This window comes from Dromiciops gliroides, chromosome 4 (genome assembly GCF_019393635.1).
Source record: "Dromiciops gliroides isolate mDroGli1 chromosome 4, mDroGli1.pri, whole genome shotgun sequence".
Taxonomy (NCBI): domain Eukaryota; kingdom Metazoa; phylum Chordata; class Mammalia; order Microbiotheria; family Microbiotheriidae; genus Dromiciops; species Dromiciops gliroides.
In genome coordinates, this window is record NC_057864.1 from 279,059,281 (window position 1) to 279,078,763 (window position 19,483).

Below are 19,483 nucleotides of genomic sequence, written 5' to 3' on the forward strand. Positions count from 1 at the left end.
TGCAAGAAACAAATTTGAGTTAGAAATAAGGAAAAAAAATCCTATACATTAGAGCTTTCCAAAAGTAGAATTGATTGCCTCAGAAGGTAATAGGTTTTTCCTCACTAGACATCTTTAAGCAATGGCTAGATGACAACTTATCGTTGAGTCAAAGTGTTTTGTTTTATATTCCCTAGGCATAGGTTGGAATAGGTAAATTTCCAACCCTGAAGACCAAGCACAAACAGGGTGCCCGAGTGAAATGGTGCTTCTCTTTTAGATCTTTGATGTGCTTCTACTGCCTGAAGATCATTACACCCAAAGTCAGTCAGTATACTGTTTATTGTCACCCCTCTTATATTACTGTGTCCTTATATTTTAGGTGACAATGATCCTCATTCTCTCTTCCCCCATCCTATTTTTCTTCCACTCCTTGCCCCACTTCAATCCAGATGTCTGAAGTTAAGCTTTCCCTGTGTGAGGTAAAATATACCAACACTGGTCATTTTGTTTCTAGTGTGAAAATCTCTAAGAATTCCCAAAGTGATTTCAAAGGTCTGAAATACCTATACTTACATAATGGTAATTTTTGAAATTCAAGGTATATGTTCTTTTGCTAACATGTATTAGTGACTAGTAATCAGTAAGATGAGCAAATGGTTGTTGAATCATTCATTCTTGTCTAACTCTTCATGACCTCATAGACCATAGTACCACCAGGCTCTTCTATCTCTCAAAGTCTGTCCAAGCTCATGCTTATGGCTTCCATGACACTATCTATCCATTTCATCCTCTACAATTCCTTTTTCCTTTTGATTTAAATCTTTCCCAAGATCAGGGTCTTTTCCAGTGAATTCTACAAAGTATTTAAACTTCAGCTTCAATATTTGTCCTTTCAATGAATAGCCTGAATTTAGCAAATGGAGGTAACAATATTTATCCCATAGTCCCATTAAGGATATTGCAACTAACTATGAAGCTATAGTGATCAGCTACTTTAAAATGTGGTCAAGTTTAAATAATCACTGAAATAAATGAATAGCTTCCACTTTTTGCATCTTTTAGGATTGTGGTTCTCAAACAGTACAATGAAGTCCTAGGATATTATAAGTTTTGCTAGGTGTTTCATGAAGATTTGCTCTCTGCATATCCATTTCAAAATTCATAAAGTATAAATAACCCACATTAGCCTCCTCCATAAATTCAGTTCCTATTGAGCTTGTAATTACTGCTATGAATTATCAGAACCCCTACCCCACCAAAAAATGCTTTTATGAACTACAAAAGGTTGATAGATTTGGATCTGGGAAGTACCTTGAATCCTAAGTCCACCTTTCTCATTTAACAGATGAGGAAAATGAGGCACAGAGAGATTAGACTTGCCCAGAGTCACAGAGATACTAAGAGTCTAAGGTGGAATTTGACTCCAAATCTTCCTAACCCTAGCTCCAGTGCTCTATCCACTATATATGTCACTTTGATATCTATGAATCTTTATCCACTTCAAATTGTAGTCTCCACTCCTTGTAGCTCCCCTGTATTACTTCTCCAAACCCTCTGAGACTTTTACATTCCTTAACCCCTGTCTTCAACTGTAGTTTTGTGTCTTACATCTTTATAACTGGAAGATCACGGTAACACCTTAGTCCTTGGAGGTACAAAGACCAAAATTTGAAACCAAGAGAAATAAAGGGGAAAAAAAGGTGAAGCTATCAGGAAGGGAAGAAAATGTTGAGAAATCTAAAGGCCCAGGTAATGAGTCTGGAGTCCCAATTGCCTGAGAACCCTTCTTTGTTGCCAGCTTAAACAATTCAGCATGCTGAGATTCCCCACATCAAGGAATGAAAAAAAAAAAAGTTTGCAAACTACTTTTTCCAAGCCTTTAATGATAATCATTCATGGAAAGACCTTAGTAGGCCTTGGAGATCATGATGTCCAACACCCTCATGTTACAAAGGAGATAACTGTAGCCCAGGGAGATGTATTGTTCTCTCCAAGGTGGCAGTGTCACATGTAGCATTCGAGTTTTCTGACTCTAGATTCAGCATACTTTCCACTGCTTCCCAACAAACAGATATTCACTTAAAAATTCAATTGTCATAGTGTAAGATATTTGGGTAAGGAGGACAGCTAGGTTGTACAGTGGATAGAGCACTGGCCTTGGAATCAGGAAGACTCATCTTCATGAGCTGAAATCCAGCCTCAGAAACTTACTAGCTGTGTGACCCTGGGCAAGTCACTCAAACCTATTTTTATTCAGTTTCTTTATCTATAAAGTGAACTGGAGAAGGAAATGGCTAACCACTCCACTCTCTTTGCCAAGAAAATCACAAAACAGGATCATGAAGAGTCAGGCACAACTAAACAACAAAACTATTTTTTTTTACACCTTCTGACAAGAGACTATGAAGATAACACTTTAAGGTCAGGGACTCCTGTCCTAGGACTTCTGATGTGAGCCACCATCAGGCTAACTCTAGTTGTGCTTCAGTTTATGCTCCTATCATCTTCCTGATGTTTTCATTCCCTTTGTTTTCCAAGGGCCTCTTTCTATAACAACTAACCTTATCTTTAACTCTGGTGAACTGCCTTTCAGCTATGTCCCACAAATCACAAGGTAGAGTGTACAATTAGATCAGTATTGAGCCATCACTTTGAGTGGAAAATAATCTACAATGCTTGACCTGCAGATGGTGATCTGGAAGAGCCATCTTTGTATGCACAGAATAGCTTTCTTATCATAACTATTTAAGTAACTGGAGGATTTTGGCATTTTGCTTCCTTACCTGTACTTTATTTTATTACCAATTATTAAAAACCAACAGAGCAGAACTCTTGGTGGCAACCCAGAATTTCATGAACCACAAAAAGGAATAGTGCTATAATAGATATGCCCAAGGTGGGTGACAAAATGGAAGGGAACAACTAGGGATGGCCTTTCCCTGTTTTATCTGATTTAATAAGAATCAGTCACCAGTTATCATACAAGAGGCATGTGATAGAACTAAAAAGTGATATTTTTCCATCTTAAATAACCAACATAATTAAGATTAAGCAGAGGTTAAAGGGTAGTTATTATCAGAAGATGGATTAAAAATAGTTGGATAAGAAGGAACAAACCCTAAGGATCATAGATCATAGAATAACATGGCATTTCTTTCCCCTCTTTTCTCCTGCTTTTTCCTTTGGTGAAATTGCACCTATGACCACAGATAGTTGTAAGTCTATTAGCATACTTGTAATTATTTCTTTAATTATTTTATTGATTTGATGAACAAAGTAGTCTGGTAGGAGTTTATACTAATATATACCAGGAATATATAGGAGTTTATATTAATATATGTGTTTATATATATACATATATATATATATATACACACACACACACACACATATATATACACATGCACATATATATACAACCATACACATATATACATACACATTTATGATGCAGCACAGCACATGTGTGTTTCTATGGGTTTATTATATATTTAAATGTTTGTATGTATATACATACACTATACATAGCATATATGTGTATATATAGGTATACACACACACACTCTTTTACTGTGATGTTTGGCTTATTACAGAGCATTTCATATATTATGAATAATTAAATACCATGATATCTCCACTATGCCAGTGTGATCTGCTTTATGCAAAAGTAAATTCAATTATACCATGCTCTAGTGCATGGGTTTCTCAATCTATCTAGATGAAGAAGAGTAAAAATAAGTGCTATTTAAAAGGAAAAGGATGTTACTAAATGTGGTAAGCATCAGTGTCTTATTTATGATCTCAAAAGGAACTCTATACAACTACTTTGTAAGTTATTTTTAGTTATTTTAAATATGGGAATACATATCATCATTATTGACTCAATATTGGTGTGTATATATGTATCCATATATGTGTGTATAAATACATGCATATATACATCTGTACATGTTTGTATGTATATATGTGTAAGCATATGTATATGTATACATACATATGTAAGACTATATTCAGAAACTACTGGACCATTCTTATCTGTTTCTGACTTTCATGAGTTCTTCTAATTTCAATTCTCTCTATCTAAAATTAAGAAATGTGTTATTTTCCATAAAAATGCCAAGGTATTTAAGTCATCCATTTATTTAGGAACAGAATAACAAAATAGCAACTACACCTCCTTAGTGCAATATTTACTCACACATTTAAAGATCAGTATAAAGTCTCCTCCCATCTTCTCTTCTTGAGGACAAATAACCACTGGTTCCATTTAGCACTTTTCCCCAAAGATTTATATCCTAGACTCATGCAATTTTTAGCTGTTTTCTGGGTCCTTCCAAGTCTCCCATTGTCTTATTAAAGAAGCAGGAACCAGTTTTCTCAGAACAATTCTAGAAATAGTATGGGAATTACTTTGTGGTTTCTTATCCTTTGGATATAAAGGTATATCGCTCAATGTTTCCACAGACTTCTCTGAAACAGGTGCATTACACTGAAGATGCATATTTTGACAATCTCATAATCTCCACTTCTCATCAATATTATGCTATAGAGTTAATTTTGTCTTCTTTATGATGGTGCCATATAATCTTTTCAATTAAATTTCATTATATATGTCTGTCCAAGGTCAATTTGGACCATAAATCTAGTAGCAACTAGACCAATTTGGAGTAGACAATGAAAATATTTTGTTTTTTGGAGTTAAAACTAGTTAACTTTTTTTGTGTGTGAGGCAATGAGTATTAAGTGACTTGCCCAGGGTCACACAGCTAGTAAGTGTCAAGTGTATGAGACTGGTTTTGAATTCAGGTCCTCCTGAATCCAGGCTGGTGCTTTATCCACTGTGCCTCCTACCTGCCCCTAAAACTAGTTAACTTTGAAGGACATGTGCAAACTTTCCTTAAGGATATGAAGGGCAACAATAAAATACAATAAAATAAATTTTAAATACATTTTTAAAGTGAAACAATCTGTGGTCTCAAGCAGCTTGCACTTTATTAGGAGAGAGAACATGTGCACATAGAACTTCATTTAGAATAAATGCAATATAAACATAACATATTTAGGGAGGGATGATGCCAACAGTTAATGGGATCAGGAAAAGTTTCATCCTCAATAACTTTATTCCACTGTATCTCCAACTCTAATATCTTCCTCCCATTGTGCACTATAGCACTTATACTGGGACCTTGGGCATATGGTGAAAGTTAACCATTTCCATCTCCAACTTAGATCCACCACCATACTGCTTTCAAGCCATATCATATCATTACTCTGACTATACACCCCTCCTGGACCACCACTCAATTTCCCTATATACATTAATTTTTCTACCCTAAAGTATGCTGCTTAAAGGCAGGAAGGAGGAAGGGAGGCAATAGTAATAAACATTTATATTGAACCTACTAGGATCAGGTCATGTGCTAAATGTTTTTACAAGTATTGTTTAATTCTATTTTTACAACAACCTTGGAAGGTTTTACAATTAAAGAAACAGATGTAAGCAGTGACTTTTCTAGGGTCACACAGCAAATAAAGATCTGAAGCTTTATTTGAACTTTGGTTTTCCTGACTACAGACCAAACAGTCTACTTAATGCAATTCAAACAGCTTCTGGTAAAGTAAGAAGCAAGGTACCTTCTCAGAAAAGTAAGAAATAAGGTACTCCTCATTTGACAGGTTGGTAGAAAGAGTGTTGTGGGAGATTTTAGGGGAGAAGGGAAGTTGGGAAAAGCCCCAGTGTGGAATTCAATAGAGAATCAAATATATCATATTATACGTATATTTACAAACATCCTAATACACCCCCCATATATATATATATATATGTGTGTGTGTGTGTATGTATACATATATACACACATGTATATATACACATACATATATACACACATATACATAAATATATACCTCCATATATATACAAATTATATACACACATATATTCTCAGTTTATATTATTACAAACAGTTATACAAAATTTACAGGAAAAAATGTGTGTGTTCATTAGAATATATAATATGTAATTGCATATATGCTATATATAATTGATTATATAATATACAAATGCATTAATATTATGTATAATTGTACACATACATATATACAAATACATACATACACACATGAATACACATATACTTACATATAAGTCCTTGGCCTGAATAATATGGTACAAATACATATTCCCCAATTTTCCACTGGAATTCATGGAATATCAAGTGAGTATGACAAAACCCATTAGCACTTTGGGTAGAAAACTTCTAGAGGATATATGAGATGACTCTGACAAGAATTGACTAAGATGGGATAACATCCATACAGAATAGTACTCACATCACTAAGATTATGGATGTATTTTGAGTATAAAATTCTAAATCTATTTCCTAAGTTTTTGCTTTGTACATTATTGACATTTTTGCTATATTTTGGTACATGGAAGTAACAGCATGGACAGCAACATCACTTAGGTAGAATCCTTCCATTCAATAGTTCTTGGTTTGGACTCTACAAAACATGCTCCATCTAGGATAAACTGATCACTCATTCATCAGTCTCATCATCATGCTGATTGGCTCAGTTTTGGATACTCAATATTTTCTCAACTCCCTCAATCTTTGCTCCCCTGGACTAGAAGGATGTCGGGTGGAGCATTATATTCCTTCTAAAGCTAGGGGCTAGGAGCTAAAGGGCTAGGATCAGAACTTTAAAGATAACTCTATTTTCCATCAACATCTCTGTCATTTGGCCTCCACAGAACATTCTGCCCAGAAGCTAGGTACCCCTGGTGTCCCATCCCCAACCCTAACTTTCAATTTCCTTTTGTTTGCTATTTTCTCATAAGATTGTGAGTTTTTTTAAAAGCAGGGACTGTTTTCCATTTTTTAAAAATTAACTTCCCCAATGCTTAGTACAGTACATGGCATATAGTAGGTGCCTAATAAATATTATTTGAATTTTATTGTAAATCATAAGTGCTTATGGCCTCAAAGTTCCTAAGTAACAATGGGATAAACCACTTGGAAATTGAAGTTCAATTTAAATTAATTAAAAAATTTAAAGTATCTACAATGTGCTAGACACAGGAAATAGAAACGAAAAAAGAAACAGTCCCTAATCCGAAGGAGTTTCTATTCTACTGGTGGCTGATGATAAAGAAAAGACATCATCACACTGAAAACGCACAGATTTTAACATGGTTGTGATATTTATTTGTATATAGTCAGCTATGTTTATAAGAAAAAATATGCATAAACCTGAAATTATGTGGATTCTCTTCTTTTGCAATAAAAAGATAGTGGGGACATGCAATCAGAATTGAGAAGTATGAAAGAGATTTTCAGACTGGATTGCTGGCAATTTAGGTGCTTAGATCAAGTGAATAACATTTTTTCCCCCTACAAACCATCAAATGTTAAGCCCAGAAGCTATTTGCATACATTGCCCTTTAACAATATTGAAGAAAATTAACCGGTCAGATTGGAACCTGAGATTTTATTTTCTTTATGAAGTGTAGCTAATGTTTAAGCATATGCTTGCTTTATTTTCAGTTAATAATTTCATCAGCAAAATGAATAGGAATGCTGGTCCCATGTAAAATTTCTTCCTTTCTGGGGCTCACTTATTTCTTTCAAAACAATAATGGTTAAATTTGTGGTTGTTTTTTTCCTTTTTCATCTAACAACTTCTTTTATGTGCTGCATTTGTGGGAGAGTCATTATTTTCATTATTAGTCTCGTTGATTACCTCAGGAATTAAAGTATTTTTTAAAAGCCAAAGCAGACCAGAGATTCTAAACATAAGTATTTCTTTCAACATTCTAATTGTACTCATAGACAGAATTATATGACAAAATAATACATAATCATAGCCGAAAAGAAAAAAAAAATTCCACTCTTCTAATAGAACTAGTTACCACATAGGACAAACTCTTAGTGCCTCCCTTATGTATCCAATTTCACTTTAAATGGAGATTGAAAGCTATGCTTACTTGCTCCCTATTCTTTTGTTGCTATTGTTTTGCTTTTAGCTAGATTTATAAAAACTGGGCTATTGTGACCATAGGAATAGACCTATTTAACCTCCTCATCCCGCATAACTATGCTATCTCCTAATCTTAGAATTCTTCTGATAACAACCTCCTAGTCATTTGTCTCCAAACTGTTCAAATAACTACCAACCGGAGAAATTCACAATCCCTTATGGCTCCCAGACAAGTCTCTAAGCCTCTAAATTACAGAATTGTTGCTGATCTTCATTAGTTTAAAAAAATATATTTCATTACTAGAAGTTTCCTAGACCAACGAAATTATAGCTCTAGAACAAATTAATGTGTGTACATGTAGTACCTATCTACATGCACATGTCTACAGCCCCTAGTGCAAAGCTTTGTACATTGCATGAACTTAATCAAGTCTTATTGAATTGAATTGGATTTTGACCATTCTATATGTACCTCAGACTGGAATAAGGTACTAATTCTATACATACCCAGCTGGAGATCTCTTTGATATGATGATAGGACATTTGGTGTTTTAGTAATTATGAAATTTAGGGGGCAGCTAGGTGGCAGGGGGCAGCTAGGTGGTGCAGTGGATAAAGCACCGGCCCTGGATTCAGGACTACCTGAATTCAAATCTGGCCTCAAATACTTGACACTTACTAGCTGGGTGACCCTGGGCAAGTCACTTAACCCTCATTGCCCCACTTAAAAAAAAGTAATTATGAAATTTAAAAATCCTTTATTGATGCCATTTAATAATTCAGATAATCACAAAGACATCTATTAAATGACTGAGGAGAGATTTATAACCAAGTTTTCCTAACTAAAACTCTAGTACTCCACTCATTACAGTGTATTAACCTAGACATACATATTACAGGGATCTAAGAGACCAAAATTCTACTCCCTACTTAGTGTTGTGCTGGAATAAACTTGAACTGGCTTGCCAGAACCAATTGTTAAATTTTCAATGGGAGCATTGATACCTCAGAAATTGGGATATGTTACATAAACATTAGGACCTGATTTCTTATTTTGTTGACTGTCTAGACTAAAGGAAATGATGGATTAAATGTTAATAATGTAGCTTAAATTTAAAAATTTGTTCTGTATACTTTCTTTTTTTAGAGAGCCAATTATTAAATATTTACCACTACACAATTGTCCCTGTTGTTTTTGTCCAGTCATTTCTGACTCTTCATGACCCCATTTGGGATTTTCCTGGCAAAGCTACTGGAGTGGTTTGCCCTTTCCTTCTCCAGCTCATTTTATAGATGAGGAAACGGAGAAAAACACAGTTAAATGACTTGCCCAGGATCACACAATTATTAAATGTCTGAGGCTAGATTTGAACTCAAGAAGATGAGTTTTCCTGACTATATGCCTCATGCTCTGTCCAGTGTGCTACCTACCTACCCCATCCAATGTCCTTATCCTACCACTGAATGAAAAAAACCTAGGCACTTTGGAAAAAAAAAAGTAAGCTCCTTGAGGACAGGGAATATGTCATTGTTGTTATTTTTTATACTCTATGCCTAACATATATGTCAAATATATGCAATGAGCCTCATACATAGTAGGAACTTCATAAATATGTATTGATTTGAATGAACTGACAGAGGTGAGACTTGCTTAATGGAGGAAAGTTAGTGTTTGATTCAATTTCAAATTTAATTCAACAAATATTTAGAGAGCAACAAAGATGGATGAGTACAATACCCAGAAGAACTGTGGAGTGGAACAATCTTGCTCTGACCTTCCTGACTGTTTCATCTTCAGCCTACTTTTTCAAAGGTGAGTGAAACTAATCCATACTAATTTCTTATATCTTCTAATTCACTTCTTCTTCACCTTCCTAAAATTGTGTTGGAGGATGAAGCAAGGCTAACTTGATATATTGGTTCAGCTCCCAAATCCCAGGGTTAGTATGAGGATCAAATGAAATGATATTTGTAAAATGCTTTGCAAAACTTAAAGGGCTACATAATTGCTAGCTATTACTGTTATCATTAAATTGGGTTTTAAAGGAGGCTAGTAAGAAAAGTCAGACTTGTCAGGAATCTCCTTTCTTTATTTAATATTCTGTATCTTTGTCTCACCAGGTAACAATGGGTGTCATTAATTTTGGTTCTGGACAAAAGAGGACTGTCTTCCCTGCTTCTTTGTTATACCCTCAGCTACAAATACAGCTTCTATCATTGTTTACCTAAGGGGTGTGCCAGCCAATAATCCTTTCTAATAGCAGCCATAAACAATGTCAACTGGGACAGACCATTTCCTAAAAGACAATCATGTTTTAAAATGGACTCACCAAGGGATGTAGAGGAGTTATATTTTCTATCAATGTATCTGAAATTGCTTGTCTTTTACTGGAATGAATTTTTCAGACTTTCCTTAGAAATTTTTACTAATCCCTAAGCCTATTTAAAACTGCCTCCCTGGCAATCAAAATGATTTTATGTGATTTGGGTCTTCAAGTAGTTTAATTCTTAGACATGCACAGTAAATCAGCAGGTATTAAACTTGTGGGGGGAAAACTGATGAGAAACTTAAAACATAAATTCCTAAAAAAAGAAAGAAATAGAAACACGGGCTATCTTTCCTAGCCAAGGGAACTGAGCAAGGGAGGGGTAAGTACAACACATGTTTTATAGGAAATTTCTATCCTATTATCCAATTTCTTAGCTATATTACACACACACACTTGAAATTCTTGGCCCTACTTTCCCTCTATTCCCCTTCCCTTCTTGATAGTATTATTTTTTAAACTCTAAATTTTGATCTTATTTAATCATTAATAGGTTTTTTAATAAGGGTTTTAAAACACAACAACATGAAACCCAACTTAACATATCAGACAGTAATATTGTTAAATTCATTTGGAAAGACTTATATGAGTAATTAAAGTGCCAGTTTAGAGCTTTCTGCCCAGTGCTAATTTATTAATACATTCCTTTCAAATGTTTTACTGCTTTCTGTAAAGTTCTAAAGCTAGGCACCTTTACTATTTTGAAATAGGACCCAAAACAAAAGGTTTTTAAGTCAGCAGGTTGTGGGAGTTTCCAAGGCTTTCTTTTCAAACTCACCACAAAATTTCATGCAAAAGTGGTGCTGCTGTCACTAACAAAGAATAGGAGCAAGTTTCAAAACAAAAGATAGCTCCTGATTTGTAAGATTCAGAATCAAAGGTTGTCAATTAACATAAGGAGGCTTCATAATGATTCTTGAGTGATGGTTGCCCAGTATTAAAACCGCTTAAAAGTGAATAAGTTTTCAAAGAATAGGCATTTGAGCTCAACTAGATCTGTATGACCTTGCTGCTGCAAATGAAGCTTCTGTTGTGTTAAAATGTCATTTTAGTTTAGAGGAAACAAATATTAAAAGGCTTATGCTATCAGGATGGCCTTGTCATCTGAGTGAAGTAACAGACTTATACCTACTCACATATAATTTGAAAACTATAACCAACATTTCAATATTCTTCCCATCAACCCTTGCTGCTGATTTTGAAAAAAAAAAGTTGAGCAAGACGGGGATTTATAGCATAGCTGCAAAAATTTTGACAATTTCATGTTACTAACCACTACTTGTACATCAATTATCTAAAATTAAAAATAATTACTGGTCTTTATTATCCTTTTTTTTTTAAAGGTCAGAATCTTACTTCAGCAGATAGGGGATACCTAGTGTAGAAACCCCTTCCATTGATGTAGATTGGAAAATATTTTGTCACTTAGTCATGGAAAAGTAAAGTAAAATCAAATGTCATAGCATTTACATAAATTCATAGACTGATTCTTTTGGGGGGGGCAATTAGGGTTAAGTGACTTGCCCAGGGTCACACAGCTAGTAAATGTCAAGTGTCTGAGGCCGGATTTGAACTCAGGTATTCCTGAATTCACTATGCCACCTAGCTGCTCCCAACTGATTCTAAATATTGTGTTGGCTATCAAGTAACTATTTTCCCATATAAATGATGTATCCATCGTATTAAAATGACAACTCATTTTTCAAACTTAAAAATAATGCGTTTTTCCATTTGTCTTTCTCTTTTTAATATAAAAAGTATACAAAAATCTATCTCTTGTTTTTCTCTGAAATTTAGGTCATGCCTATTTCATGCAGGTATCTGCAGACATTCAGTGTCTTTTGCCCCAAAGTGTTCTTTTTTCCCTTAGCAGTGCTAATTTATATGGTTTCTAGCACAGGGCTGGGGATAAATGTGTTTTTAAAGATAAGGAAGGCAGTTTATTCTAATATTGTAGACAAAAGATTCTACTGAAAACTTCAGTTTCAAGTCTGATTTTCTGTTGGTGTCCTATTTTTAAAAGGAAAACAAGAAACTTATCTTTTAAATCTTGAAGAGGATTCTAGTTGTTCTCGCTAGGCACCAGTCTTTAGTCTGACATTTTCTTCCTGTTTTACAGTGTCACAATTTGGCCCCTTAAGTACCATTAACTAGCATTTGGAATTGGAAACCTCCCCTCTGTACTATGGAACTGAGATACCTATTGGATTCACTGAGAAGTATATATGAAGTTTCTATTCTCTAACATCCAGATCTCTTTTGATAGGTTTATTGCTCTCCAAAGTAGGTATGGTCAGCTGGTTGACTCAGTGGATAAGCACTGGATTTAGATTCAGGAACTTTCATATGCATGAGTTGAAATCCAGCCTCAGAAACTTGTTAGCTCTATTACCCTGAGCAAGTCACTTAACCCTGTTTGTCTCAGTTTCTTTATCTATAAAGTGAGCTGGAGAAGGAAATGGCAAACCACTCCAGTATCTTTGCCAAGAAAACCCCAAATGGGGTCACAAAGAGGCAGACACAACTGAACAACATTAAGAATTGTAGGTACACAAAGTTCAAGTTCACTTTGTATTTCATACATTTACAGGTTTACTTGTAGCTTACTAGACAAAAAAGAAATAACAATATTGGCCCAATTGCTTATTATTATTTTTTTCTTTAAGAAGGTTATTTTCTTCCCTGCTTCAAGATGGTCCTTTACTATAGAACAGGGATTCATACAGCAAAAGATGTCAATTTTGATAGTAACAATAGAGTTATCTTTTCAAATGTTTTCCCTCACATATTTATTTTTCTTATTGCAGAAATTGTCCTTGATTTTTTTTTCCATTGTAATTTTGAGTGTAGTTCCTTTTTGTCTTTATACCCAATGGAATAGAAGCTCAGGGCTCTCAGGGAATATTTTCTTTCATGACTCACTTCTTCTGCCTCATTCACACAATGAACTGAAAATACCATTACTGACATTTGTCTTTTTTGTACTTTTGAAAAAAATAATTTAAATATGCAAACAAATAATAACTACAGCAAGAAGCAACCAGATATTGAGAAAAATAGAATATGTTTGTTTCTTTTGATCTGGAAATGACATTATTCTTGCCAGAATCACTTTCAAGAAATAATAAAAATGAAGAATTATAAAAGATTAAACTCATATGTCCCAGTTATCTCTGATGTCAAGACTGCTATTCAAAGGGAATAATTTGCTTGGCAGTGCTCCTGTAGACTTAAAAAAAATAGGATGACATCTTTGCTATACATCTGTATTCTATCTTTAAAGCAACTTTTAACTCACATACTTAATGATAACAACAGTTTAAAAAACTTATATATAAATAGTATCTCTCTACATATAATTGTATATCTATATTTTCTATAATATATAATCTCTCTCTAGGTATATATATGTATATATGTATATGTATATATATATTTTTAAAATGATAAATTATTTGTTATATCACAAATCTTTAGAACTAGAAGCAATCTTAAAGATGGTCTATTCTAATCCTTTCATTTTAATTGTGGCCCAGAGGAATATGACTTTCCCAAGTTCACAGAGTCAGATAGTAGCAAGTTTATTGACTCCTGATTCAGCTACATATTGCATGGTTACTATCTAGAAGACACTCAAGGGATTACACAACTTTAATTCTGATGTTGTTTATAATATTCTTCAAGATAACAATATCTTTGATAGCAGGGGATGGGAAAAAGGTATTCTAAAATGAAGAGAGGACAATAGTCATAGGTTTCAGGAAATATTTATGAAGCACATGTTAAAAGTAAAGCACGGCACTAAAATAAATACAAAGATAAATTTTATATATATATTAAATGGTTTTAATCAGGCAGGAGAAGTAAAACAACCCTTACCCCCTTCCACAAACCCCCCAAATAATATAATAAGTGTATAAAATAAATGGGTGAAGTAGGTCACAACCAGGGGATCAAGTAGTGTTGGAGGTAAGTCTTGAACAATCAGTTGGATCTCAACAGGTGAAGATGGGAGAGGACATTCCAAAGTCAAGTGTCACACCAAAAAGGCATAAAAAAGGCATGCCAAAATGGGTGAGCATGAGCAGGAGCTATTTACTGATTGGTAAGTAGAACAGATTTCCTAGGACCTAGACTATGTGCAGAATAGTGGTTTGAGATATAGATTGAAACAAAACTTCAGAAGACTCTGTGAATGAAAAACTAAAAAGGCTGAACTTAATTTCACAGGAAATGAGGATTTATTGACATTTTAGAGCAGTGGGTTGACATGATCAAATTTGCACATTAGAAAAACAAATCTAACACAAGCTTATAGGGAGAGTTAGAAAGAAGAAAATATAGTGATTAATACTATTCAGTCAGAAGGCAATTGCAACAATCTAAGTGGGAGGTAATGGTGTATGAGCTGGGGGAAAGCAGAAGGCATATAAAGGAGGAGAAAGATTTGAAATATACTGAGGAAGTTAAATAAGTAGGACTAAGCAACTGATATGGGGAATCAAGGGAGGAGTCAAAGATGTCATCTGGTGATTTGAGAGTAACGGTAGCAATATTGAAATAAGGAAAAAATAGGTTTTGAGTGAAGGTAATGAATTATGTTTCTGTCATATTGAACTTAGGGGATATCAATGGGACATCTAGGTAGAGATATCTGGCATCATTTGGAAATAGACTTCTAGAATTTAGGAGAGAAACCTCAATTAAGGATAGAGATGAGATTTACCCACAGATAGAGTTGCAACTCTGAAAGTGAGTGAGAATAATGAGGTGAAGATTCATGAAGAAGAAAAGCAAGAGATGATAACCCAACATTTAGGTCTAATTACTTTTAGGAGAAGTGGGAAGAAAGGCCAAAATTATTTTAATAGATATAAGGAGAAAACCATATAAGGAGTTAGTTGCCATAGAAGTCAATATTGTATATAGATTACAGTAACAAATAGTGCATATAGAACAAGTAGAGACAGATAGATGGTGTAGTGGATTGAGTCCTAGATTTGGATTTAGGAAAAGCTAAATTCTAATCTAGCCTTGGATACTAGCATGGATATGTGACCCTGAACAATTCATTGAACTTCTCACAGCTTTAATCTCCTCATTTGTAAGATGAAGATTGTAATAGCACCTATTTCATAGTGTTGCAAGGATTACATGAGATAACACACATAAGATGCTTTGAAAACCATAAAATACTAGTTATCTTTATCATCATCATCATCATCATCATCAATTTTCCTGCCATTCAAACTGACCCAAATCTTGTACTGTCTAACCTTTTCAGCTCTATCTTATACTATTCACCAAAATGTACTATACATTCCAGCTAAGGTAAACTGTTTTCCATGCCTTCTACATATCTCATGTTCCCTCACCTTTTTGACTGACATTAACTTCCCTTTGTCTGGAATTGAAAACATGTAAGACATTTTGAAAATTCAAAGTTTTTTCTATATAATAATTGTTGATATGATTATCTCATCAGTAGGTTTATGGACTACAACTTGAAAGAAACAAAGCATCAGGAACCTATTATTACCATATATTCCAAATTCTCAGAGAAGAATCTGAAGATTGTAGAGGTATGTTTTATTTTCTTACTGCTATCTGTGGAAGACAATGGATATAGAAGAGAAAAAAAATAATTTGGGAAATAAAAGCTAGTTAAGAAGCTGGTATTTGCAACTCACATTTCTTTTGTGCTACTGTGATTCTGGTTTGCTCATGGATGCTCTTTGCTTTTTGATGCAGACACACCATGCTAGATGGTTAAAGACCAGAATCTACCATGTCTCACAATGGGAAGTTATAGAATAAAGAGCCCTGTGAACCGCTTAAATGGAAGAAACCCCAGGTGCAAAAGAGGGATGTGGAATGAGGCAGAGTCCATTCACATTTTACAAAGATTATAAAAAACAACAACATTTATTACCTGAGAAGATGCTTGAAAGCTGGAGCAGAGAGGCAATAATTCTCAGCTCCTCAAAGAGGACTGGGTAAAGGGTGAGGAATATATACATATTTGGGTTATATATGTTAAGTGGGGGTTAACAGAGAAACACAATAGATCCAGGATTTAGGAAATAGAAGTCTAGGGAGAAGATATCTGTAAACACAATAAATCAGACAGCAGGATGTTTGCTGTTCTTTAGATAAGTCAGAAAGAAAGATGCTTACTTTTCTTTCTGATCTGGTCAAGACTGGTTTTAGATGATGCAGCCATCTCTAACCTCAGTTAAGTTTACCCCGCAAAGGATCACTGGTATGTCAAGCAGCCCTGGGCTTCAGAGGTCTTCCTGATTGGCTAGTTGTTGTGCTACTCCATTGTTTCGTTCCCCTGTGAAAAAGGGAAACTCTAACATATTTAATCTGTTGGTACAGCATTACAAGAGCCCATGTGCATAATACTAAAGTTCTTCAGAGGGAACTTGAGAATGTCCTTGTAGTACTTCTTCTGACTTCTGTGTGAGTGCTTGCTTTGTATGAGTTCTCCATAAAATAGTCTGTTAGATTATCATATGTTTGGCATTCAGGCTACATGGAGTCCTACAGGGGAGTTTTCCCAAGCCTTTCCTGTCATCTAACACTTTTTGTGCCAAGTAATCTTCAGAATATTCCTAAGACAATATGAGTGTGAGTGGTTCATTTTTCTGATATGGTGTTGTTAAACTATCTATTTTTCACAGGGTTACAACAGTGAAGTGAGCACAATGACTCTGGAGATCTTCAGTTTGGTATGCAGGCTAATACTTCTTTTCTCCCATACTTTCTTTCAGAGCCTCCCAAATGCTTTGGGTAACTCGGGCAACAATCTCACAATCTATGTGGATATTCCTAGAAAGTATAGTGTCAAGGTAAATGAACTTATCCAGAGAATTCAAAGTTTCCCCAATTACTGTGACAATGGTTCCATATCTGGATGATAGTGCTCGGTGGTGCAGGACTTCTGCTTTCTTGGTGTTGATTGTTAGGTCAAAATTAGCACAAGTGGTAGAGAATTGATGTAGAAAGAGTAATAACAATAGAGATATTCCCAAATTCTAAGGACACAAAATCCAAGAAAGGGACCAAAACCCCACATCTTCACATACCTATCTATAAATGCACAGGATAGTCCTATAGGTATCTAGACAAGGCTGGTATTTATATTAGAGCTTCTAATGCAAAAAGACAAAGTTGACCTTGTAGGTATAGCTGAGACTTGGTGAGAGAAGACCCGGGTTTATCTAAACAGAAAAGGATATCTAAATCTGGGGTAGGGAAGAAAAACATTTTATAATATCATTGTCACTTAAATTCAAACCCTCATCAACTTTCATCTAGATTATTTCAATAGTCTTCTCATTATTCTCTGTGCCTCATCTCTCCCTCTTCCAATCCATCCCACAAGTTTCCAAAGTGATGTGACCATGTTACTTCCCTACTCAATCAATTCCAGTGGATCCCTATTGCGTCTAGTATAAAATGTCAATTTTTCTAAGGTTATAATACCCTTTACATCCTGGCCTCACCCTATTTTTCCAGTCTTACTGGACACTATTCTCTCTCCCACATTTTCCTATGTAAACTGACATTTTTCTTGTTCCTCATATGTGGCAATCCCTGTAGCATCTCTATTTCTTGCACTAGCCACCCATCATGCCTACATGCACTCCATCCTTACCTCTACCTCACAGAATCCCTTTTTCCTTCAAGAGGTAGCTCAAACACTTCCTTCAACATTGTCTTTCCTAATTCAAAACTGCTAATGAACTCTCTCCCAAACTACAGTATTTTAAATTACTTTAAAAATCAATTCTCTTTGTATTTATTGTGTGTATACTACTAATGTACTGTTTCCTTTCCTCTTAGAAAGTAAGCTCCTTGCAGGTAGATTGTTTTATTATTTTATTTATATCCTCAACACCTAACACAGTGTAGAAGCATGGTAGGTAATCAATAAATGTATATTGATTGGTTAATAAGAAAGCACAATTATGGGAGGTACTTTAGGATACAGACTGTGGCAGTATAGTGGAGAGGATTTAGGTGATATTGAGGCAGAGTAATGAAGCAAATATAGAAGTGATATTGTCAATCATTTTGGGAGGCAAATCACAATCTGATCATAGAGGCATCGTATCATCATGATGAGTATCTTTATCTAGCTATGCATATTCATCAGAATTCTCTTTTCCAAAATCAAAGCAACTGATGCATTCTTGAATTGTTTCAATAATTATTTCATCCTTCAGAAAGTGGAGGAATCACAAAATGGGAAATTGCTTTCTGGATCTGATTCTCATTGATGGGAAGGAGGAGGTTGCTTGAATATCTTTTGAGTACTGGGTCTTAGCATGGAATCTAATTGTATAAAGAGAGTTCAAAAATGTAAATAATAGTAATTATTATTTCATATTTACAACCCTGTGAGGTAGGTACTATTATTATTCCCATTTTACTGATGAGGATACTGAGTTTAGGGGAGGTTACTTGACTTGTCTAAGTTCACATAGCTATTAAATATTCAAGGATAAAATTGAATTTTTGTCTTCCTATCTTCAAGTCCAATGTTTTGTAACAATTGGAGTGGTGCCACCTGCTGGAGAGTTACTGTAGGAAAGTTCTGCCATGAGGAGAAGGCGTCTGAGGGCAAGCCATGCAGCTTTTCCTTTGCGTCAGGAAGTGACGTTTGCTTGTAGGTACTGTCTATCAAAGCTGCCAGTCAATTAGCTTGGAGCTGTGTGTGTGAGTAGATGGGATGTTCCCAGTTTCACAGGAGGCTTGTGGGATGAAGGAAGTATGGTTCTCTCCCTTTTGTCAGTACTCTCATGGAGAGCAGAGCAGGAGATGCTAGCTCTCCGAGATAGACAGCTGAATCTAGGCCTCTCTCTCTTCACCAAATTCTTATTCTCCTTAATGAATGCTTAAACTCTAAACTCTTGCTAAAGCTTCTAATTTAATGGCGACCACTCATAAGATATTTTAGACAGTATAGCTAGAAATTTAGCCCCTTACACTTCTTTACATTAAATCACCTCACTGCCCTATTTGTTCTTTATCACTTTACCTTAAAACTTTGGCAAATATCTAAATTACAAAATAATTTACAAAACCTACCTAGATGGCTTCCCAGATAGTGTGACTTATTGTTTATGAGGTTACCAAGCAAGAGAGGGAAAAGAGAAGATGGTTTAAGACAGAATCTTGACAGA

General features: G+C 34.9%; 1 protein-coding gene across 4 annotated transcripts in view; it reads right to left on the reverse strand.

Annotated features, from left to right (window-relative positions):
• KHDRBS2 (KH RNA binding domain containing, signal transduction associated 2) overlaps nucleotides 1-19,483 on the reverse strand; it is an 840,272-nt gene that overhangs the window by 74,855 nt on the left and 745,934 nt on the right. The gene's annotated exons all lie outside the window — the stretch shown is intronic.